This window comes from Triturus cristatus, chromosome 1_2 (assembly GCF_964204655.1).
Source record: "Triturus cristatus chromosome 1_2, aTriCri1.1, whole genome shotgun sequence".
Taxonomy (NCBI): domain Eukaryota; kingdom Metazoa; phylum Chordata; class Amphibia; order Caudata; family Salamandridae; genus Triturus; species Triturus cristatus.
Window position 1 is genome coordinate 233,742,550 of NC_140580.1, and position 24,694 is coordinate 233,767,243.

General features: G+C 43.0%; 1 protein-coding gene across 1 annotated transcript in view; it reads right to left on the reverse strand.

The window, feature by feature from the left end:
- PKD2L1 (polycystin 2 like 1, transient receptor potential cation channel) overlaps positions 1-24,694 on the reverse strand; it is a 3,023,543-nt gene that overhangs the window by 2,479,072 nt on the left and 519,777 nt on the right. The gene's annotated exons all lie outside the window — the stretch shown is intronic.

Here is a 24,694-nt window from a genome sequence, read left to right on the forward strand (position 1 = left end):
AGAATTACAGAACCAAAAATAGATTTCATACCAAGATTAATGAACTAGGATAAAAAGAAGTGTGAACATATTGTTATTCAGGCAAGAGAAACAAACTATATAAATTACACATATTATATATTATAAGTCTAATCAAATAATATTGCAAAATCAAGATAGATGGATAAAACAAAATCAACAGCCGAAATAATAAGGCCATAAACCAGTTGTATTGCTTAATACATAATATTGCAGAACAAAAGAGAGAAGGGCAGAAGAAGAAAAGACAGAAAGAAGTAAAGAAAGAAAAAAAGAGGAAATAAATAGGTGGGGACATCTGTTTCAATAAAGGAAATAGCTTAAAAAGTAGAGTCAAAAGGATACTGAGCTACCAACCCCTGAGAGGACAAATCCATATAATTATCCAGTGACCGCCATACATTACTAGAAATGGAAGGCAAGTATTGCTTCTCCTCAACAAAAGTATGAGCTCCAGGGAGGTTTGATACCCATGCCCACCAGGTATGATAAGACAGAAGATGAAAAGATTTCCATTCTGTTAGTATAATTTTAACAGCAATGGATATAAGTAAATCCAATAACTCCATATCCGTATTGTCAAGGGGTAAAGGAAAAGCTGTAGCCCATGGGCCCAATAGAATCATAGGTAAAGAAAGTTCTAACGATATATTAAAGATTAAGGATAAATGTTTCCGTATCAAACCCCAAAAGGATTGCAATACCTTACATTCAAAAAAGATATGTTGATGAGTGCCTGGTTCCAAATTCCAATTCCAACAATGATCGTTACCCCGTAGTTTCAATTTGTGTAAGCGAGCAGGGGTCCAATGAAGGAGATTTACTGTAAAGAATTTAGATTGAATAAGAGAAGGAGCAATCTTATTACGTAGGGATAACTTCCCAATCAATTGCCAGGTCTCAAAGTGATGAGACCATTTATCATATATAATTGTAGACTGTGAAGGAAGTGGAGCAGATGAAAATTGATAAATGTTCGATGCAGTATGGCCTGAGCGAGGCAATATAGAAAGAAGTGAGACAGTAACCGAATCTGTAGAAAGGGATAATTTAGAAAGTACAACCTTTAGTTTAAAAAAAGTAAAAATCTATGTTATTAAGATTATATTCCCTAGCTAAAAAAGAGAAGGAAAGAGGGTCGTGATTGGAATCATAAAGATCTTTTACCAGTCTAATACCACTAGCAGCCCATGAAGAAACCATACCAGGATCAATATCAGTAACAATTTTAGGATTGTACCATAACGAGGACCACCTTGATTTATGAATAGGTATAGATACTTTTTTATCAATATATTTTAGTGCATTAATCGTGTCTAATATAATACGATGAGAATAACCAAAAACGAGCTTAGAAGCAGTGAGAAAGGAGGAAGCAGAAAGAGGAGTACACAACTGTCGCTCAATATAAATACAAGGAGGTGTGTGATTGGAATCTGGTAAGAACCAAAGAGCACCTTGAGAGGCTAAGAAGGTGAATCTTTTTATACACGTTTCAATCCGTAAGATTACAACACCCAGGACAGAGGGCTTTCTAAGATATTTATAAGCAATTCTAGCTCTCTTATCATTCCACAACAATTTTGAAGTGATTGAATCAATCTCATGGAAGAAGGAAGAAGGAAGCTTTATAGGTAACATGGAAGATAGAAAATTAATAATAGGGGTTATCATCATCTTAAGAGTTTGTAATCTCCCCCCCCCCCCCCCCCAGGAGATATATTTAGGAGCCCAGGAGGACAAAAGATCTTTAACTTTAGCTATAATATGGGATTCATTATAAGAAATAGCATCCGAAAGGTCCTTACAAAACCAAATTCCTAAGTATTTAATATGAGTTGATTGACATTTAAATCCTGAGAAACTCATGTGAGCAGGGAATCACACTGAATTGAGGGGGAACATTTCAGTTTTTTCTCTGTTAAGAGTGTATCCAGAAACAAGCGAAAACACTCTAATGATGTTAGAAATAGCAGGAATCGCAGCAACAATATCGTCTGAAAAGATAAGAACGTCATCCGCATAGGCGGCTGTTTTAAGCGTATGCGAACCAAATTGAAAACCTTTAATATCCTGGTTCATGTTGAGTAGACGAAGGAGTGGGTCTATAGACAAAAGAAAGAGAAGGGGTGATAAAGGGCACCCTTGTCTAGTGCCCCGACGAAGATTAAAAAAAGAAGACGCAGCCCCATTAACTATGATGTTAGCTTTTGGCTGCGCATAGAGAGACATTACCATATTAATAAAGGAGTCACCAAGGTTATGTGATTTCAGCACTGCTTGTAAAGAGACCAAGAGACTTTGTCAATAGACTTTTCGGCATCAAGGGCGATCGCCGCCGATGGCAATGCAAAAGGTTTTGCTTTTTCTAAAATATGACAAAAGGTACGGATATTGTCTCTAGCGAGTCTCCCTTTAACGAAACCAGTTTGGGAATCATGGATAAGACTGGGAATATGACCCTCTAAGCGCATAGCCAAGATCTTGGCAAAAATGTTAGCTTCCATATTTAATAATGAAATTGGCAGGAAATTTTTCGGATCAGAATGATCTTTGCCATCTTTCGGAATCACAACAACAGTAGCCTCAGCAGCTGAGTCAGAGACCTTGCCAGAAAGGACAAAATTGTCAAAAACTTCCTTAATATATTTGATTATTGAGGAAGAAAATGTTTTATAAAAGGCAATAGGGAACCCATCTGGTCCCGGAGCCTTCCCCGACCGAGTAGCCTTAATAGCCTGAATTATCTCGCCAGTCTCAATCGATTTCCCCAATTCAATCATATCGAAATGCGAAATAGTAGTAGTAGGAATCAAATTCAGAAACTTCTCACAAGAGGATATGTTGCATTGATCTTTAGGAGTGTATAACTTTTCATAAAAATCACAGAAGACTTCAAGTATTTCCTGAGTATGGAATTTCTTTGAACCATTTTTCTCATTAATAACTTACCAGTTCTATTACGTTATAACAAATGCCGAGATTTTTGAGCGTGTACACCAATATAAACTCTTTTAGTGACTATAGAGTTAAAAGAGTATTTCAAATGCTTGCATCCTGTAGGAGAGACTTATCATTAGAGCGTCTATGTAGCACCTCTTTGCGCTTGATCTCATCTCCCAAAGATTGCACCAAATTTCTGATGTCACTGTTTCTTTTTGACTTTTTTTGATAATATGACCCTGACTAGTACATTTAAATGCATCCCACAGAACTGTTGGGGAATTCACCGAAGACTCTTTATCTTTGAAGAAATTATCAATCTCCTCATTAAGCTCTTTAACTTCATCCTTATCGTCCAAAATGTTCGTATTAAGACGTCAATTACAATTAATGTGGAGAAGAGAAAAACATGAAATCACTACCCGTAGGATTATGCAACCTCCATGCGTCAACAAGCTGGTGAGATGAACACATATTGAGCATGTGTTTATGTGACCTACAGGGACGGAATTTAAAAGCAGAATGTCCATCTAAAGTAGGATCCAAGGGCAGATTAAAATCACCACCAACAATTGTTCTTGCATTCTGAGTGATATCAGAAAGTTTTTAATTTATGGTGTGCCAAAAAAGAGGATCATCAATGTCAGGGGCATATAGATTCATGATATATAAATCATCTGAACCATTGGACAACTGAGTAAGTAACCACCTGCCATTGGTAACAGCAGCAGTAACAATAGACAAACCAGAGTTTTGGGAAATCTGAGTAACAACCCCATTCTTTTTACCAGAAGCTTCGGAACAAGTAACATCAAGAACCCACTCCTTCAGCATAAGAAGAGCTTCTTAAAAGGCAATCTTAGTCTCCTGAAGTAGAACATCATCATCAGATAAACTTTTGCAATAATCTAAGATTTTGGCCCTCTTAACAGGGTGATTCAACTCACGGACATTAAGTGAAACTACATTTAAACCAGTCATAGATAAACATAAAACAATGCAAGTAAAAACATCTGATAAAGAGAAAAAAGGGGTAAGCAAGATAGATAAAAAACTAAAGAAAATAAATCATGTATCCTAAAATAAAATGAAGCAGATGTCCCAAAACTAGGATGGAGAGCAAGGAGGGGAGCGAAGAATAGAAGGAAGAAAAGAAAGAGCAAAAGTACTCCAAAGGGAAGCAGAGTATCCACCAAGAGCAACCCCACCAGCGTAAGTCTGTGGGAGAACAAATGTATGGGGGAGAACATCGTGGAAGAGCAACAGAGAAGGCAAACAACCTCGGTATGGAGAGCTCAAGGATAAACAACTCACAGAGCGGCAAAACAGGCAAAACTGTCTTGGGTGGATTATTATATTACCACATTATACTAACGAGAATAAATAATATAAATACAATAAATATAACATAGTTGAGTATTTGATAAAAAAGAGAAAATAGATAACATTTCATAGATAAATAAATACATATGGTAGTGTATATTAATAAATAAATAGCAGTCTAAGAGCCATAAACCAGCCTAAAAGTTATCCGAATAAAATATAAAAAGAATAAATACAATACATGGAAATAAATAAGCAACTTTAAAAATGGAATAAGAAGAATGAGGAAAAATCTCATATACTAGAGGCATATAGTAAATAAAAATTAAATACAAGTAGGGAATCTAACACAAACCGTAGTTCATAAGAGAATTATCATGACTATAGTAGTACAGAATAAACGGTTAAATATACATTAAAAGGAAATAAAGCGATAAATAAATAAATAGATAATAAGTTGGAACCTAGAGAGACACAGAACAGCAAATGTAGTCTGATAATTCAATGAAGATCCATCCTACCAATAAATATCATAAACATATAAGTGAATGAACATCAACACAGAGACTGAAAAAAGATAAAAGAAAAAGAAATAGGAAAAAAGAAGAATAAAGGAAATAGAAAATAGGATATTAAGTTCATTAAAAGAATAATATGAGAAAAAGTTGATGATAGTTCCAGAAATGGAGGGAAACATATAATCGTACAACATTTAAAGAAACATTCCCCAAAAAGGAGAGTACCAAACACGAAAGTGTATCATATTAATAGCTGAACATATTATATATAGCATAACAACCACTAAAAACTGTGGGAGAAATATATAAAGAATTTTATTATTTATTTAGAACAGTTAAACATCATCGTAGTTTTTGACTAGTCTGGCTGGGATCCTGCTATCCAGGACCCCAGCCTATCTGCTTTCTCCCTAAAACTGATGTGAGTACTCTAGGTACAACCCTAATTGGATGCTGGGCATGCCCTACCAGTCCCTTGTAGTTGGTACCCTAGGTACCCAGGGCATGGGTCCCCCAGTAGGCCTACCAGGGCTGCAGCACTTATTGTGCCACCCTGGGACACCCATACAAACTGACACCACCAGACCACTACTGTAGTCTGGGTAAGGTGGTGCTAGCACCCCTTACAGGAATGTAGGTACCCTATATCCCACACCATTACAACACATACACTCTCATAGGTCACCCCTATGGCAGGCCCTGGTAATCCTACAAGGCTGGTGCTGAGGTATGTGTGAGGGGGGACCCCTACATGAGTAGGGCCTCTCTGCAACCTTCGTAAAATTGTTACTGGGTTGTTTGTAGTGTAGCCATACCATATACTCTTAACCGCATTATAAGTAAATTGCGAGAATGGCTACACAGAACCATATCGTGTTTGGTGTCAAACATGTAGGAATCATACCCCCAGTCCAGCCATGGGCATGAGGGTACGATTCCCCCTTGCTAGAAGGGCGATATGGGAAAAGCGGTAGAATTTAGACACCAATTTAAAAGTGCACAAGTTACACAAAATGGCTACTGCCCGCCACCTACACGACCCTGGCTGGCTGGCTGTTGCTGGGGAAAACCCCAGCCTCGCCAGCTGGACAATAGGGCTCCTGTGGCAGGGAGGTGCTAGCATCTCCCCAGACAGGATAATGTGGATTGGAACAGGGTGGGTGCACCAAATGTCCTTTCAGAGTTGCACGTAGGCAGCTGCAGAGACCTAATTCTGCATACACCGCTTGGAACCGGTTCAGGGGCATCCTGCCCCTCGCCCAGGCGGGAAACACACAAAGGGGAGAGGGTGTAGCCACCCTTTCCCGCCTCACCAGCCATTGGTGGACACTACTCTGGACACTCCCCTAATCTTGGGGATAAAGGTGAATAACGTGGCCCCAGAGCCTCAGATTACTTTTGGAACTTTACAGAACCGACCTTCAATGAGATGCTGCCCAGCTGACTGAAGAAATCTCCCTTGGGATAAAGGAGTTATCCCCCTGCTTGGCAGGCACCTGAAACACTGCAAGTGACCCGGTTGGAACTTCGCTGCTCTCACGAACTTCGACGTCTTCCAGAACCCTTGAGGTGGGTTTCCAGCGCATCCCAGAGGCCAGTGAGTGTGCTCAACGAGTTTGGGCACAGTGGACCGCGTGGGTGCCGAGATCCCCAATACCCCGAGACCCCGGCCTCTACTTGCATAGCACACGACCCTGACCAGTGGGGAAGTTGTGCTTTGGTCCGTTTACGAGCCAACCACTTTTCAGCAATTGTGCCAAAGACCAGCGCCCTAGCTCCCTCCGGTGGCCCGTGGGTGCCCTTTTACGCACTCCAAATTGCCGCCTCCCACGGTCCCTTGTCTCTCGACTTGTGGGCCCTAGCGGAGGTCTATCTTTGAACACTAGAGTTCCCCTGGTTGCTCCAGGCCTGCTCTACGCTCTCCCCAAAGGAGAGCACCCTCAGACCTCGTGGGTCTGCACCAGCAGCTGCTTTGTTCATCCTGCGTGGGTTGCCGTTGCCAAGGCTTAGTGGATCCCATCGGAACACTAACACCGCAGCGACCTTCATCCTACGTGGGACAGCCGCCCTCCAGAAGCTGGCCTTCCTTGAAGCCTCCCGGAGCCCGTGACTGCAGAGCCAAGCTGCACCCATCTCTACCTGAAGCACCCGACATCCACGAGCTCCTTCCTGTGAGCTCCCTGGTCACTGTGCCGTGACCCAGACTCTGTCCCCTCTGCTTTCAGGTTCTTGTCTACATTTTCTACATCTTAGATCTTCCCGACCTCTTCGACGCTTTCGGCTAGCAGCAGTTTGGACTACTTTTCCATTGAAAATCAGCCCGCGACCCGACACCAGAATCGACCTATGCACCCGGCTTCCCTGGGGCAGGTAACAGTGGTACTTCGGTACTCCCGTGGTAGTGGGCTCTCCAAAGCCTTAAGTCTCAAGCCTTAACTTTGTACTCCTGCTAGAAGTGTCTTTAATCTTTAAATATTCAACCGCGACATTCTCCATAGACTAACATTGCGATCCCGATAGCAACTTCTTGTGCTGCACGCGTCTCCCGTGGGTCCCCTTCCTCTTAACAGTGGGTGGATTCTGAAGGGGCAAGCGATCCTGAATGCCCTAGGCATTGTCTGTAGAATTGTCGTGGTTCTTATACCACTATTTTAGTATATGGTTTGGTCCCCCCCTGGGGCCCATTGATTTCTGTGCTATTTATTGTGTTTATAAATGCTTGTTTGAAGTGTAACTTTGCCACTAGTCACATAAAGTGACTGTGGGATTCTGTCTAGAATAAATACATATATTTTATATATATACCTGTGTGGGCTACTCTTTCATTTGGGTATTCAAGAGGTTATTATGGTAAAACAATAAGCTTAACACTCCTTCAAGACTTAGCCTGAAGGCTGCTCTTCACAGCTACCACTAGGATAGCTTTCTTTAAAGGTTGTCTTAAACCTATCATCAATAAGAGTCGAATTGGACTGGTGCAAGGTGTCCCTATAACTAGGAACAGCATATGCCAGGCCAACTTCTCACATGACCCTAGATGTGGTGGGACTCTATACATGCATACATAAACCCTTTGGCATGTTAGCCACCCGTCACTACTTGGGCACAGAAGGGGCAGACCACTACGCCTACAAGAACATGATAATGGACATGATAGATCTCATTCTCACTAACAATTTCTTCAAGCATGATGACAAATGGTTCCATCAACTACAAGGGACCTCTATGGGTTCGAGATTCGCACCTTCGTACGCGGGGCTCTTCATGGGCTGGTACGAGAAGGAACATATCTGGGCAAGACGTGCCTCCCCCTGGACGAAATACATCGTTTGCTGGGGGAGGTACATAGACGACATAATCTGCCTATGGTCGGGCACAGAGTTACTACTACATGAATATCTGCAACACCTCAATGACAACCCATATAATGTCCAACTTACCATGCAACACCACCAAGACCACATAGAATTCTTGGATATTAACTTCTTTGTGAAAGATGGAGTGGTTCACAGCTCATTACACCGCAAACCCACCTCCTGCAACAGCATACTACACGCTGACAGTGCGCACACCAAATCAGTCATCTCCAACATTCCATTCTCGGAAATGGTGAGGGCAAGACGCACATGCAGTGAAGAGGTAGGCTTCAGGAAGAACATCGCAGACATCAAGGAATGCTTCAAAGCTAGGGGTTATGATCAAAAAGTGATAGAGCAGAGAGTACTTGCCCTACCAAGAGCTGACACACTTGCTGACAAAAACACAGAGGGGACAGGTACCAAATACAACAAGAAACAGCACAGTGACAGGATATCTTTCTTCACCGAATACACCGCTCACAGCAACCAGATTTTCAAGGTCTTTAGGAAACACTGGCACCTACTGGTTGAAATTCCCTCACTACGGCCCCTCATAACTGACCATCCATCACTGATCTTCAGAAGAGGACGCACCCTGAGAAACACGCTATGCCCCAGTTATGTCACAACCAGTGGAGCTAGCACACACACCTGATTGCCACAGCCACCTGTCGGTTTCTTTACTTGCACTAATTGCAATGTCTGCTGCCTAGGTCAGAACAAGTGCAAGGAGTGGAACTACAATTCAAACTACACGCATAAAATCAAACATCACATAACCTGCAACACCCAGTTTGTCATTTACATCCTTGAGTGCCCATGTGGCATCATTTACGTGGGTAGTACAGCTCGCAACCTTAAGACCAGGATACAAGAACACCGCAGGGCACTCATCAACGACGATGATAGGTACCCAATGATGAACACTATCGCTCAACACATACGGGACCAATCAAATTCAGTTTTTGGCATCGACCACATTCCACCCAGCAACCGGGGTGGAGATGGGGAACTGATACTCAGGAGAACAGAGGCAAAGTGGATATGCAGATTAGACGCAGTGAAGCGGGGACACAACACTGACCATGAGCTTCACTATTTTCTTAGATAAACATCACCACACACCACGTACCAGCAGAAATGGACTAACCCAGATTTGAGGCATGCTTAACATAGCTAGCACCATGGGCTCTCTCTTGCCTCCTCCCGGTCCTTTGAGGAACAATTCGTGCTCGCTTGTGACTCTGTTGATGGCCTTCTGTTTTTTCTTTTATATTCCTCCCTTGCACATTGCACCACTCTGCTCGGATCGTCTATGAAGATGACCTTACGCCTTGTTAACACGTGCCCTGTCCTCAAGAGCTATAGCTTTGCCAGCTACCTTTTCGTGACCCCCAGTCAACCCGGCGTCTACTTAGATACATTGACCAATCCTATTGTGACACAACGGATTTTCAGTTCTGATTATAGACCCGCTGGGTCTCATTATGTAAACTGGTCACCACCCAAACCTGGGGACATTTATTCCCTCGCTTTTATTTCACATAGGTTTATCTCACTCATCAACCATTATATATACCCATCTATGAATAAGTTTTTCATTTATGTATTACTCTTTCTTTGTCATATCATCCATTGACATCTGATTGGATGTCCGTATTCCTCTTTCTTTTCCTGGTCCTTGCCTACTTTGTACTACGGGGGCCTTTAGCCTTCTCTGCCCAGTTTTTCATCCGCTCTGCTACCCTATTTTCAACACCGACATGTGCTGACGCTACTATTACTTTCTCTTGACCCGCGCTCACACACATGATACTTGTGCTGACACTGCCACCACAACATCAATGGATCCATCGCACTATCATGCAGCAACTAGGGGATCCTGCCCTCGCTGAGCACCTCACTACGTGCTTACATACACGTCTATTTCTATTTTTCCCGCGTTCTTGCTGTTACTTAACTCGCGCTTCTACCACCTGTCAGTTCACACGACTCGACAGAGCTGACGGCTGTCTTCATTTGCTCACCAGGTACGTTTCGCCTTTACACCCACACATACGGAGCTGCGATCGGCATCTCCCCATGCGGCTTTCTATCGGCCGGGGGACCTGCATACTTTATCGCGTGCATAGATATAGAACTTAGCATAAGCTTTAATTACAGATTCTTTGGCGGTCGCCGTGTTTAAGTACTCGTTCAACTCCCGCTTTTATATCCCTGTCGCCTTTTTCTGTCTTCCGTCATCTAACTTACTTCTTTTGTATTGATTTCATGCTCATCGGCCCGCCCTTCGACAAGCTAAGAGCCCGCTTACATTCCCTATTCAATGTTTTTGACACATGTATAACGCCCGCTCTGTTGAGCCCTGCTGTTCTTTTTTCTTTTTTCTTTTTCTTCTATATTTTTTACCATACATGTGATCCACAACGCTTTTACTTACGTTTTGCTTACCGGCCCTTACTCCACACACTGAGCGCCAGCATGCAATTTACAATCGCAGATACTGACTTTGCCCTCGCTGTTACTCAGCCTTATGGATTGTTCTCTTTTGCTATCTTCACTCTTTGTTCCCTGCATATGACTCATTCAGCTATACTTTAGGCATGCATACCGACCATGTTTTTATTTTTATTTTTTAGCGCCTGCCTTTTCCATCACAGTGCGCTCTATTTCACCGAGCCTTCCTTTATGCCTTTAAAAACGATGTCCGACCACACGCATTTTTACTATTATGACATGGTAGATTTCTATTTCCAACTACAAGGGACACTTACTTCACGATGGCTGATTCATAAGCAGGGCACTTCACCACCCCCAGTAAGCTGCACTTTTAGACTCACATTTCAATTATGACCTGTTGTTCTTTCGGGCCATTTATCGCTCTCTTTGCCAATTTCCATAACTATGCTCTAACATAAACGATGCCCAACTTAACGGATCCTTTAGCCTCTTATTTAGGACTGCGTTCATTTAACCAACAGGGGTTTTTTAATTCACAGTGGCTGACACAGTAATATGACAGTCCATCACTTCCACTAGGCCGCACCTTCCAACTCATCTTTCTTTTATGAACCTTCGTGTATTTATGCTACCGCTCGCTCGCATTCCTAGACCTTGTTACTGAGCACACGTGTTCTGTTCATCATTTTTTTCATATATCTTATCAATACTCATATGCTGCCTTTCCTCCGCCAGATTGTGTACGCCAGCCCTTATCAAGGAGGCCCCCGCAGCCGCTCTGTACACGCTTGCTCCTACTCAGACGACAGATATTCTTATGGTATGTACTACTCTCATTTCCTCAATGTACCAGGGGCAGATCAGGTTCCCACGCCACCCTTTCTAGCCCCCGTAGATTTCTCACAACCAGTTAAAGAGAGAGGGAACCAGCTCACTCACCACTAACGCCACTCATCTTCCATCAGAAGCCTCCACCAATATACCGTTACTTCCCTTTTTCTTCAGAAATGTCTTATTTGATATCTGTGTTGCAACTTACAAGATGACATAGTGGGTCTCAGCTAATTGAAGCGGCTCCCTTAACCTATTAAGCTATTACTTTCAGGATACAGCAATTGTAACAATACTCTTTCAGTAAGACGGCTGTCTTCATTTGATCACCAGATTGTGTACGCCAGCCCTTATCAAGGAGGCCCCCGCAGCCGCTCTGTACACGCTTGCTCCTACTCAGACGCCAGATATTCTTATGCCCTGAAGAAGTTCATTGTTATGAATGAAACGCGTTGGCTGGCAATTTCCTGTATTGGATTTTTGCAATAAAGGACTGTTTAAGAAATTTAAAAAAGACTATAAGACTTATTGAAAAATCATCACTCTCTACAGATACGGGTGGTGCACCACTCCATTCTTGGGCACATATAAATAGAGTACCACTCAAATAAGCCACTGAAAAGGAAAAAGGCAGATCAATAACTTATGATAGAAAGTAGAAAAAGCAAGTGAACCAAGAATCAAATATGTACTGATAGAAAGAGATTTTAGAAAAGAGGCAAAACTAGAATTGAAGACAAAGTCGCCAAAGACTAATAATGAAAAATTTAGAAAGAAGGGAGAAAAAGTGATTTAACGGTATGTTAGCAATAAACATCATTACTGCAGGGGATCAAATAGACTAGGTGAACCAGCAAAGTACAGCACAAACCCAGAATTTGAGACCAAAATAATACCAAATCTAAGTTAGCCAGACAGTATTATAACAAACAAACCAGAGAGGGAATCCCCAGTAAAACTAAATATAGTACAACAAACTATATTGTTTTATAGGAGAGAATAATAATTGAGGGAGAAGTAATAAAGGCATCACCTTTTATAAATGAAAGAATATCAGGTACAGACCATGTCAGTAAAAATAGAAACATTAGAGACAAGAAGTACCAGGAAGAGACTCTGAGTCCATTTGTGATTCAGATTGATTATCTAAGAATGTCGATGGATCTAAAGGCTCATAAAAAATCTGTGTACGACCTTTGAAAGTGATCCGAAATCTTGAGGGACCAGCAAAAGTGAATGGCATATTTAGGTCAATAAGTCTCTTGCATAGATTCAAGAAGCCTTTGCGACGAATCACCGTGTCTCTGGCAAAATCTTGTGAGATAGATATTCTGTGTCCCTCCCATTGTATTGATTTAAATTTCCTCATTTGTGCCAGAATTAGTTCTGTATGTTGATGACGCAGAGGTTTAAAAATCAGGGGTCTTGGGGATGAAATCGATCTTGGTTTGAAGGTTGGAACCCTGTGGGCTTGCTCTATCTCAAAGTCCTTGAGGAAGGACATTTTCAGGGTATTTGGCATCCATGTAAGCAAAAAATCAATTGCTGAAGGAGCCGATTTTTCACAGTCCTCCGGTAGCCCAAATATCCGAAGATTACTTTGTCTATTACGATCCTCCTTGAAGCAAATCAGTATTTGTTTTGGTACTTTGTGCAATGTCATGGACTGAAGTGAGCTTGAGTAATATTGCATCTAAAGTTGAAGCAGACTCAGAATTACCCTTAGATGGTGACTCTGGAGTAAGTGAGGTCTTCTTAGAGCGTTTCAGATTCCCCTTGGCATCTCTGTCTTTGGTCCTTACACCCATACCTTCCGTCATTGAGTAAAATCGTGTTAATAACCACAATCAGATAGACTTAACCTGAGCAATATTAAACCACCGAAGGACAGGGTGTAAAAAACATGTGCTGTGTGTAGGGAGATTATATTGTAACACAAAGGTTAAAAAAGAAATGGTATCAAACTTGAATAAGAAAAAATATATCTTGGAGTTTAGCTTCAGTGAAGCAAGCTTGCAAAAGAAATGTAGTATAGATCAGGCGCTGACATATAGTTCACTATTAAATCCAGAAGCAAACAGCAGACGAAGCGCAAGGATCATGCCTGCAGTAGACAGTTCGTAGCGATAATACCATTAAAAGTAGACAACCTCAGAGAATAGCTTCACAGATGAAATGTTGGTCAGTGGCAGCAAATGTTGAAGAAAATGCCAACAACGTTACTGGGTTTTTGACTAGAAATGATAAAACACGAAGAAAATCCAACCCGAAGCCGCCATCTTGAATATTCTCATGGTGTAAAAATATCCTTCACATAACAGTGAACATTCCATAATCAGCGGAGCAGTATTGGCAAAAATATGCACATTACCTTATGAACAGCATTGTGCCGGCCGCCATTTTTCGGTCGTTGCGGTCAAAAAATGCCTCACCTGAAACCACTTCGAAAGAGGCACTGGAGACACTTCAAAGCCGCCTCACGCACTCACAAGTCGTTCCACCTCTGTTCTTTGTTTAAGGGAGTATGAAATCACCCCAAGGACATGGTAAAAGCGAGCTTCCGCACCGATGGTATCAGAGAGCTCAGGGAGGTGCTGCCATCTTCGTTGTGTGTTTAGCCGCGCCCCCCAGACAAAGCCAGATTTGATGCCCCAATGAAGCGGGGCAAAACCAACCAAGTCTTTGAGATGTTTCAGCCCAATTTCACCATGACACCTGATGTTTGCGGTGTTCTTAGGTAGGGCCCAGAGAGTGGGCAAAAACAGTCTTTAACCTTCTGTAGTGCTGTGGGGTTTAAATAACCCCAGATCTCAGCTCCATATAAAGTGACTGATAGACATTTGGGGGTATATTCACAAGAACGTGTGGTAACTACCGCAAGAGTAGCATAACGCAACTTCCAATATCGCAGCCGATCGCGGGAAAATAACCCTGTGTCAACGTGGAATTCACAACAAGGCGAACCATGCGATAGTCCGCCGACACCGCAAATAATGTCCGCGAAACAACCACAAACCACAACACCAAAAAACACGCGATGGGCTAAAGCGCGATGAGGAACTCAGCGATAAGCAGCGCCAGGCCTGCAACACACACCTGGCAGGCCGAAAAAATCACCATAAAAGTAGAAAAAAATACCCACACCCAAACTGACCTACACCCAAGCACCATGGAGGCAGCCGGAGCAGGCGCAGAGGACGAGCGCAACCCCACAAGCACCCCGGACGACCAGCCCGGGACATCAGGGACAGGGAAGGGCATGGACAAGAAGACGAGGAAGACGAAGTTCAGTCCGCAGGCGAACAGGATCATAGTCACAAAGGTGGTGGAACACCATCAACAACTCTTCGTCACCTCCAACGAGCCATTGGGCACCAAAACTGGAATATGGCGGGACATTGTGTACAAGGTGAATGCCGTTGGAGAGCACAAGCGGACAATGGACGAGGTCACGAAGTGATGGAATGACATCAAGCGGAAGACCAAGGAGAAACTCTCCGCCAACCAGAAGGCAGCAATGCAGACCGTAGGTGGGGGGCCAGCGCCACACCTCGTGCTGGATGACATGGAGCCAGTGGCACACTTTGTTTTTCAATTGACTAGTGGTTTCTTTATTGTTATCCAAGAGCATTGGGACATTTGTTAAAATCGCCACATAGGGGCAACACTCAGGAGAAAGATCCAGGTTCAACAGATTTGGGTGTTCAAGTATGTTAGTGCCTAATGCATTCGACTGCCCAAAGATTAATTTATTTTTTGCACTCTGTGGGAGGCCATACGCCCTTGCCCTCACTCTACTATTAGTAGACCCTCCTACTATTGGTTGACAGTCTTGTTGCAATTCTTTAAATTGGACCATGCCTTTCCCACTCCCATGACTCTCTTTTTTTGGTGGAGACTGCAAGTATGGGCCATGTAGCTTTACATGAACGACTACCTGTCCATGTATTAGGCCTGTCAGGCCCTTGCACCCCCGTGATTACATCTTTCACACCCTATCGGCCTCACCTGGCCTTCCTTGGGCCTTGAACTGATAAAGGACTTTTGAATGGTTAACACAGTGGCCTCTAGCTTATCAAGTCTCTCTAAAATCAGTAAGAGATTTTTTGACAGCACACACTCAACCCGATTTATTATGTTCTCTAAGTCTTGGTTAGACAATGAAGTATGGGCAGGTAACAGGTTGTGGACTTGGCTGGGGTTGCAGGTGCTGGGGCATTACAATTTAACCCCCCCCCCGATCTTGTGAGTCCAAAGTTTTTGTTTTGGCTCTAGTGCTTGCACCCAGAGTCATCATCACATTTTTAGTCTTCTTCTTCCTTTTGGCCAGTGGTTCCGTCAATGACAGCTCTGAGTGATGGGACGAGGGCTGTGTGATAGATGGAGACTCCATTTCTGGTTCAGCCCTTGGTGTATTCTTACATAGAGAGTCCCCAGAGGTCCTGCAAGAGGATATGTTCAAATTTAAATCTAAAGGAACTCCCCCTCCAATGATAAGAGTCGTTGTACGACAGAGATTTAATTGTCAATTACTCAAGCTGCTCATACCAGGAATGAATCAAGGGTGGATTTCTGAAAGCTCATAGGTATACCCTCCTTGTCTCCTATTGATTTCTGTTTGGCTATTTTTATAATCTCACTCTTAAATGATTTTAAGGAGAGTATGTAACAAATTTACAGTGTGGCATAGGCGATGAAGGGTAAAGCCAAAAGAGCCCCTCCAAAAATGTTGGCCCAGTATGGCTGCAGAGCGAGGTGCCAAGCTGATATTCAAGCATCAGGAGGGCTGTAGGACTGTAGGCTCTGGAGGACCAACTCCCACCGTCAGGCGGAATCAGGAAGAACAAACAGGTCTCCTCTGGACCAAAAGGTGGAGCGACCTGTTGCACTACCCGAAGTCCAAGATGCAGATGTTAGAGGGGTGGCCCAGCCATCCTCTAGCCTCTGACAGATGCAGATAGGCCCGCCCTTGGCCCGGGTATTGTCATGGCGCACCCGCGTGTGTCACACACTGCTGGGGCAACCAGGAGATTTCCTGCATAGAGAGGACTAGCCACGCCTCCTGCGCTGCCGCTGTAGAGAGTGCTGGGGAACCGAGTCACACCCCAGTAACCAGTAAGGAAAGCAGGCATGCCTCCACTGGCCCGTGAAGTGAGGCTTATCTTTAAGATGACACAAATGTATTTTCAGTCTGCGTTTTGCTGAAAGCCAACTACCCAGGTAGTTATAGGATTTTGCTCCTGCTATTTTAAGGGGCCAAGGGCCCAGTGACATTTTGTTTCTTTACGCATCCTTCCAAATGATATCACCTCGGTTTTTGAGGCGTTTACTATCATCTTGTTTGTCGTATTTTATATATGAAGGGCGTTGAGGGCTCTCTGGATCCCTATTCTCAAATTATCAAGAAGAACTATATCGTCCGCGTATTGTGGTAATCTTGGTTGTTGGGGGATCAGATTGGTGTGGTTTAGCGACGAGGACATTTCTGCTGTGTATCAGTTAAAAAGCATTGGAGCTAGCATGCATCCTTGTTTTAAGCCTTAGTTGGCATTGATCTTTTTTGCTAATGCTGTGTCTGAGTGCTTGACCTTTCACCCAAGTTGATGAATAGAGTGAAATGATAGCGTTTAGTAGGTCACTTGGGATGCCCCACGCCTGGAGTTTGTTCCATAGAATGACCCTGTCCACCAGGTTGAATGTTGACGAATAGTCAATAAAGCCTGCAGAGAGAGCTTGTGATTTCTGGGTGTTCGCCTGGTGGATGAGGTAAGAAAGGGTAATTATATTGTCCAGTGTGGAGGAGTTTGGTCTAAATCCTGTTTGGCAGAATGTAATTATTAGGTTTGTTGTTGACCATAGTGCTAGGTCTTTAAGAATGGCTGATGTGCATAGCTTGGCCTCTATATCCAGTAGGGCGATTAGGCAATAATTGGAAGTATTCTACATGTCACACTTTTTGATAACTGGATGCAGCATTGAGCCTTTCCAGCTGTTGCAGACTTGACAGAGTTTAAAACATGCACGGAACAATGGGTAGAGTATTGCCGGCCACAATACTTGATCTTTTTTAAACAGTTGCGCTGTAAGCCCGTTTGGACCGGGTGCACCTGACGCTCTCTTTTTTTTATATCACTTCTTTGATGTTATTAGTCATGAACATTATGTCACCTTCCTTTGGGTCAGCCATGCAATTTAAGGTTTCTGGTAAGGGAGCACTCAGGTGTTTGGCTGTGTACAGATTTTTAATGTACAAAGTCCATGTGGGTTCATCGATGACTTTGGTTCTTTTAACATCTTGGCGTGTTTTATTTTTGATGTGCCTCCATAAGTCAGCTTGATTGCATTTGAGTATATATATTGCCACTCCTTTTCCCTCCGCTGACTTTTTACTGACCATGTCAATTGCTTATGTTGTTTTCTTACACCCCTCAGTTCTTTTTGCAGCGCGACTTTGGTATGGTGGCTATGGGCCTTGTGGCATGCTTTCCTTAGTTTGCAGATATATCGTGAACTGTTGAAAATGAATTGGCTATTACTGCAAGATTTTTGCAGAGGGCGCCCACAAACTTGATGGTTGGTTAGTGATTTATGTATGCCCCAAATTATAAGCTCCCAGAGGTAAGTAAATTGTCGCCACTTTGGGCCTGAAGGGACTGCCCTGTGACAGCTTTCCATGTTTCTGTTTTCTGCAGACAGGCCTGGCCCCATTTTATTCTCCGTGTCAGAAATGTATCTTCATCATGCAGAGAATTGCCCAGTGTCTTGTGAAGTTAAAGGTTGTGAGGAGTGGGAGATGGTCGCTCTCATGTGTGGAGAGTACTTCAAAGCTCTCCAGGTGTTCCACGAGTTTTCCTGAAGCAAAAACGTAGTCGATGGTGTTTGTGTCCCTGTATGGTTTTGGAAACTGGAGTGTTGGGTAGAGGTTTTCAACTGTGGTCTGAATGGACTTCAGTCCATGTTTTTTTAGAGTTTAGTTCATCTGGTTAATTAAGCTGTTTCTTGGTGAGCTACCCGTGAGCGTCGATCCCAATTCTCGCAAGTTGAAGTCCCAGCAAATTATATTTTTGTAATTCACGTGATCAGAGAGAATTTGGTCCAAGTTTTCGCTTAGCTGGCTAAGCTTTTTCGCTCGTGATGAGACGAAGCTGTAGAAATTGGTGTTAATCAGAAGGATCCTGGTGTGGGAGGGTGGTGCATTTGATCTTTCCAGTGTGATCACTTGTAACATTTCATCTTGACTTGTTATTTCTGTTGCTTTTAATTTCAGATTGAGGGTGACATAAGTCGACAAACCCCCTGATGGTCTCCCAAATATGTTATTTGTTCTTGCTTCTTGATGCACCCCTTAGATGCCTGTGATTGTTTGCGGAGTCAGCGACCATGTTTCTTGTAGGCAAAGAACATCCATTGCCATTAGCGTTGCTTTTGCAAATTATGATTTTAGTAGTTTTGATAGATCAGTTCCATTCCATGTCAAGAGCTTGCTGTTGTGTCCTAGCTGGGCATGTCTTGGTGCTAGGAGTGATGCATTGCCTCTGTGGACCAGGTGAATGGGAGCCAGCTCCAGTCTGAATTTATTCTCCCCTTGTTTTCCCTGTGGCAACATTCCTGGTGGTGCCCATTGTTGGAGAATATGAGCGGCCTATGTATATATATCTTCAATGACAGGGTATGGTCGTAGGAATGCCCGGTCCCCCGTAAGATGCTGTGGGGGCAAGTTTTTAGGTTGAGTGAGTCTTTTAGCGTTTTTTAGTGGCACGGGATACTTGGCTGCTGAAGTTTTTGAGATTCCAATGCCCCAGTCCTCAAGGACTGGCGATTGTTCTAGTATTGCTTCTGCCAGTTGGTTTGATTTTAGAGTTAAGACTGTAGCTTCCCTCCCATTTCTATGCTCCAGCGTGGTTTCAAACTCAACGCTTATGATGTCTTTAGAGGTGATTTTTACTTGACTGGGGCTGGCATCGAACAGCCTTATTAGGTTGGAGTGATTCAAAATGTTGTGGTTCCCCTTTGAAGGGTAATATGGGATGAGTACCATCTTTGTTGGTTGATCTCCACTTGAAAATTTGCCAGTTTGGCCTCTTTTGGAAATTTGGGCAAAGATGAAATGATTGGAGGGGGTTGATTTAATTATGTCATGGGGGATCAATTCTCCCTGTGGTACGTTGTTGTTATTTGTGGAGTGGGTGGATTCCTGCAGTGCTGCTTTTGCGACCCGGCCAATCGGATACTGCGTCCTCTGTGTATAACTGTTGGATACTGTGCTTGGAATTAATGAGCTTTAGCTTGTTATGGTGCCTATGCTTTGTGTACATGATGGGGAGCCCAATATATCAGTGCCGTGGGGTGGGCAAAGTGGCAATTGGACTATTTTTGAATCTTTCTTCTCAGTTCCTTTGTTTTTGGGTGAGGATTCCAACCTTTTCCGAGTGTGTTGGTGCTGCATCCCCTGGGGGTTGGTTGCTATGCTTTGTGCCTTATCGTGGTCACTTTTGGACTTAAGTGAGGTAAATGCTAAGGTCGGGTTGCCTGAGTTGGAGTTGCAGTTGTTTGCACTCATTTTTGTTCACTCTTCTTCCTGATGCCCTTGAACATTAGGTAGACCCAAGGAGAGTTTATGTCTGATGTTTTTTGGTTGAGTGGGAGTGGATTTAAGCGTTGTTCATTCATTCTGTGTTTTATGTAACGCGGACATGACCCTATTAGGGTATCAGAGCGCTTCATAATTCCATAACCAAGAACTTTCAATGAACAATTTGGCACAAACCTTTAAGCAAACATTAACAAACATAAAAAAATCAGATACAAACATTAACAAATGTAAATAATCAGATCATACATGTCCTAACGATTACTAGATATCTATCTGTGTTAACATAGTCTGTGATCTAAAAGGTATCATAACAGTGTCTGGTCTTTTGTTATTTATGGTAGATACTTTCTCATAAAAAGGTCTTAGCTTCTTTTTTGAAAACTGTTGTGGATGAGATCTTTCTGATGCTCGGGGGGGGGGGGGGAGTGAGTTCCAGATTCTTTGTGCCACGCCAGAGAATGCGCTGTCATAAGTTCTCTTTTTATGGAAGAGGGCAGGTTTCAGTAAGAGGTCTCCACTGCTCTGAGAGCATCTGCTGCCTCCTGACAATGTGATTTTCTGGGCTAGGTATAGTGGTGTTTCGTAGTGTATCGCTTTGTGTGTAATACATGCCATCTTTAGCTGGATTCTTGCTTCGTAAGGAAGCCAGTTAAGCGCTTTCAGGTGTGGGGTGATGTGGTCAAACTTTCTGGAGCCTGTTATGAGTCTTGTGGCCCGCATTGAGATGGAGCTGTTGAAATCTTGGGTAGTCCTGATAAAGTTGTGCATCCGTACTCAATCCTCGAGATGACCAGGGCCTGGACTGCCGTTTTGAGATCAGTTGTAGAAATGAAAGGTTTAAGTTTTCTAAGATAGCTCAGATAGAAGCGGGCAGTTTTAGCCACCGTGCAAATGTGAGATTGCATGTTCAGGTTCTTATCTAGCGTGATTCCAAGAGACTTGGTTAAGTCCACTATCTTTGGAGTACAGTTTAGCGCAGTGATCAACTTGGTCCATTCCATTATCCTCGCTGAGATTTTCTGGGGTGAAATCAGAAGGAACTCTGTTTTATGCAGGTTAAGCTTGAGATGATTATTAGTTAGCCATTAACGGTCCTCTTCAATGCCAGGTTCATGATGTTAATCTCTTCAATGAACTAATCTTGATATATAGCTGTGTGTACATGGGAAAAGAGATGTTTGCCTGTTGTGAAATTTCTGTAAGACGTTCTACATAAAGATTGAATAGAGATGGGGATAATGTTGATCCCTGTGGAACTCCAATAAGATTTGGAGTTGATGCTGATAGTATTTGGTTCACCTTGAATCTTTGCGATCTGTTCTTTAGGAAGGATCTAACCCATTCTTGGACTGTGCCCATTAGTCCCATCCTTTCCTCTCGCCGGTCTAGAATGTTTCCATTGTTAACCGTGTCAAATGCAGACGAGAGGTTGAGTAGTACTAGGAGACAAGTTTCATTGCGGTCTAAGGCAAGAAGAGCATCAGCCGCTATGTGAAGAATTGCTGTGATTTTGTCTGAACCCCGATTGGCAGTTGTTCAGAAGCAGAAATTTGTTGGCTCAATTGTTGTTTAACACATTTTTCCAGGACTTTGGCCAGCATGGGAATGTTTGTTACCGGTCGAAAGTTATTAGGGTCTGAGGGGTTCTCTGTAGGTTTTTTTAAGGTTGGAGTAACTTGCCCTGATTTCAGGCAGTCTGGTAATGAACCTTGTGATAGTGAAGCATTAATAATCTTGGTCCAGGAGGGGATGAGCAAGTGGTTGATCGTAGACCAGCATTTTGGGGGAAGTGGGTCATTGAAATGGTTGTTTGGTTTTATGGTCAAAAGGGTCTTGGCAATATCTTTGTGGTCATAATACTTGAATTCTGACCAGAGAGCATTATTTTTGGGCATTGTCTGTACCGGTTGAGAGTAATGCTTCGTTTGAGTGCTCTTTTGAATCAAGGGGGTCTCCGTGGCATTCTTGAGCTCGATCTCCAGGGAATTGGCTTTGGCTGTAAAGAAGGAAGAGAATTCTTCACAGCTGATTTCTGATTTTTTTGCTTTTAAAGATGATTTGGCAATTTTGTTAGATTGATCTTTTAATAGTTCGAAGAGTTTCCTTAGTCTATTTTTTGCATTATCCAATTATTTTCTGAAGAAGTCTTTTTTTTAATTTAGAATACTTTTATTGTAGGCATTTCTGGCCGGTCTTTGTAGTTTTAGGTGGGTGTTGGATGGATGCTGTCTCCATTTCCGTTCTGTTAATCTGAGATTCCGTCTTTCTTCATTGAGGGATCCGTTAAACCAAGGGTTATTGTCTTTGATCGAAATTCTTTTAAGTTTTAAAGGGGCTATGTCATCAATTATTTTTGTCATCGTCGTGTTGTAATGATCCGTGAGTTCGTAGACGTCGGCCATGTTGTTGGGAGGTTGCAGTTTTTTCTCACATCGTGCTACAAGATTCTCAATGTTGAGATTTTTGGTGTCACGGATCCATCGCCTGGGTTTTATTGATTGTGATGTAGTTTTCCTTTTTAGGTCTCGCATAGGGCAGCGCATGCGCTGCCTCTCCGAGGCATCAAGTAATCCGTATTAGTGGTGAAACTCCACCCATTGCTTTTCTATTTGTTTTGTCACTTGCCATTGGTTACATCTGGTATTGCTCTTCTTATCTCGCTCATTGATTGGCTGGTGGTCCGAAACGTTACTTCCGTTCTGCTTCCATTCTGTAAGCAGCACCGAACAACTAAAGTTTTGTTCTGCTGCTCAGTGTTATCTATTAATTTAGGGACTACTTCCTTGTTTATTTTCCACCGCCGTTCACCTCTGCTTGTTATTATCAGCGGTCCCTTTTCTGAGGTAAGCACCGAAAAAGCACTGAGTTCCGAAAAGTATCGCTTCAGTGCATACACTGTGCATAGCTTATGAAAAGAGACAAGGTTGTGGCATTACGGCCGCAGCTGCCGACTTTGGAAGTCTTGGCTTCAGTGTAACGTTCCTTGATTCTGGGCGAATCACTTCATCTGCCGCCGCTAGTCACTGCTTGTTCAAGTTTCTCCTCCAGCCCGGAAATGAAAGAAAGCCCTGTTGTCGGACCTGCACACATGACTCATCTCACTGTAGCAATAGCGCGCCGTCTCTTTTCTTCGGCATTCTTTGTGCACGCTCCGGTTTGGTGATCGAGGTTGTGTATGTTGTGCACCTAATTATAATCCACAGGCAGCATACACTATCTGTTTGTCACACCAAAGGGGCAGTTCCCTTCTCTTAATTCGAGTACAGCGACTGCAAAAAAACTGTAAGCTGAGACTCTTATCACTTGGCGTTTCTTTTGGAATGTGCGATTCCATCGAGGCATGCGGGTTATTAAAGAGTTAGGCAATTTCCGTCACTTTGTCCGAGTAGCTGTCCTTCCTTCCCCCACCATACAGGACTTCTGTAGAGTAGGAGAACCCAGCCACCCACCCCTCCCTTGTAAAATAGCCCATCACGAGCACCATCTGTGCGCCAGTGTATAATAATTGTAGGCAGTGCTTTTTGTCCTCCCAAGTATTTTTGTAGGTTCTTCGTTGCCGTTTTGTTTAACCCCCCACACGCAATTTCGACTGTAGATGCAGTGCAAAGCACCAACAATAAAAGCACATTTCAGTTCCATCTGACGCTCCGGCGCGGTTCCACATGAAGCCGCGCTCATCTGCATGCAGGACACACAAGGTGTACGCTAATTAGGGTTTTTCCATGAATCTGAATTGAGGCCTGGCAGCGCGGCATGGGGGCTTTGACCAATTTCATAGAGTATGCATAAGGAGAGTCCCTGAAAAACCAAGGCTGCTATGTTTGGAAAAGGTACATCTTTTAATCAACCATCCACACAGAAATCAGCGTCAAGAATGCAAGTCGTTTTATTTGGCAGTAAATGCATGGGAGCAGCAGCCCCATGCAAACTGCAGATATTCGGTAGGGCCATCCAAGGGCTATGACAGGGCAATCTTAGCTTAGATCATCTGTTTGTAGTTTTTCTCTGCACTGGTGTTTGTAAATATTTCAGAATTTCATTTTAAGTAGTTGAAAATAACTGATGTCTTAATTATTTTCTTTATTTACGTTGTCCTTTGATTTTTATTTTACTGTTACTCATTCTTTACTTACCTCAACCATTTTCCCAATTATCTCATGGAGGGATTTCTGGCAGGAATATACCAGCAGCGTTAGAGCTCATCCATGGGTGACGCACTCTGAACACGTGTGATAAATACATCTCTTTGCTTGAAAGCTACTCCCTTTTAACCGGCCCCTGCTTACATTAAGTGTTTTCTCTGATTCCCTGGGCACCAATAGAAAAGAGGCACCACCTTGTTGCTCCTAGAAGATAGCATCTGTTCTGATTACCAAGGACCAGGGCGTTAATGCGTTATTTTATCAAAGGGCAAGGGGGTGAGTGGGAGGTCTGACATCTGTGAGGCTTGCGCGACCGCCTAACTCTGTTAAAGGGCCAAAGAGGATTATTTTATTTTTACGTATTCACAGAGCACAACATGTTAATGTTAAACACAGATGACACTGAATTGAAACTAAAATAAACAGTATAACACGGCATTCGAAAGCTACTCGAAGAGGGGGAAATGAGCGGTTTGGCACATGTAACATAGGGGCATATCTACAAGA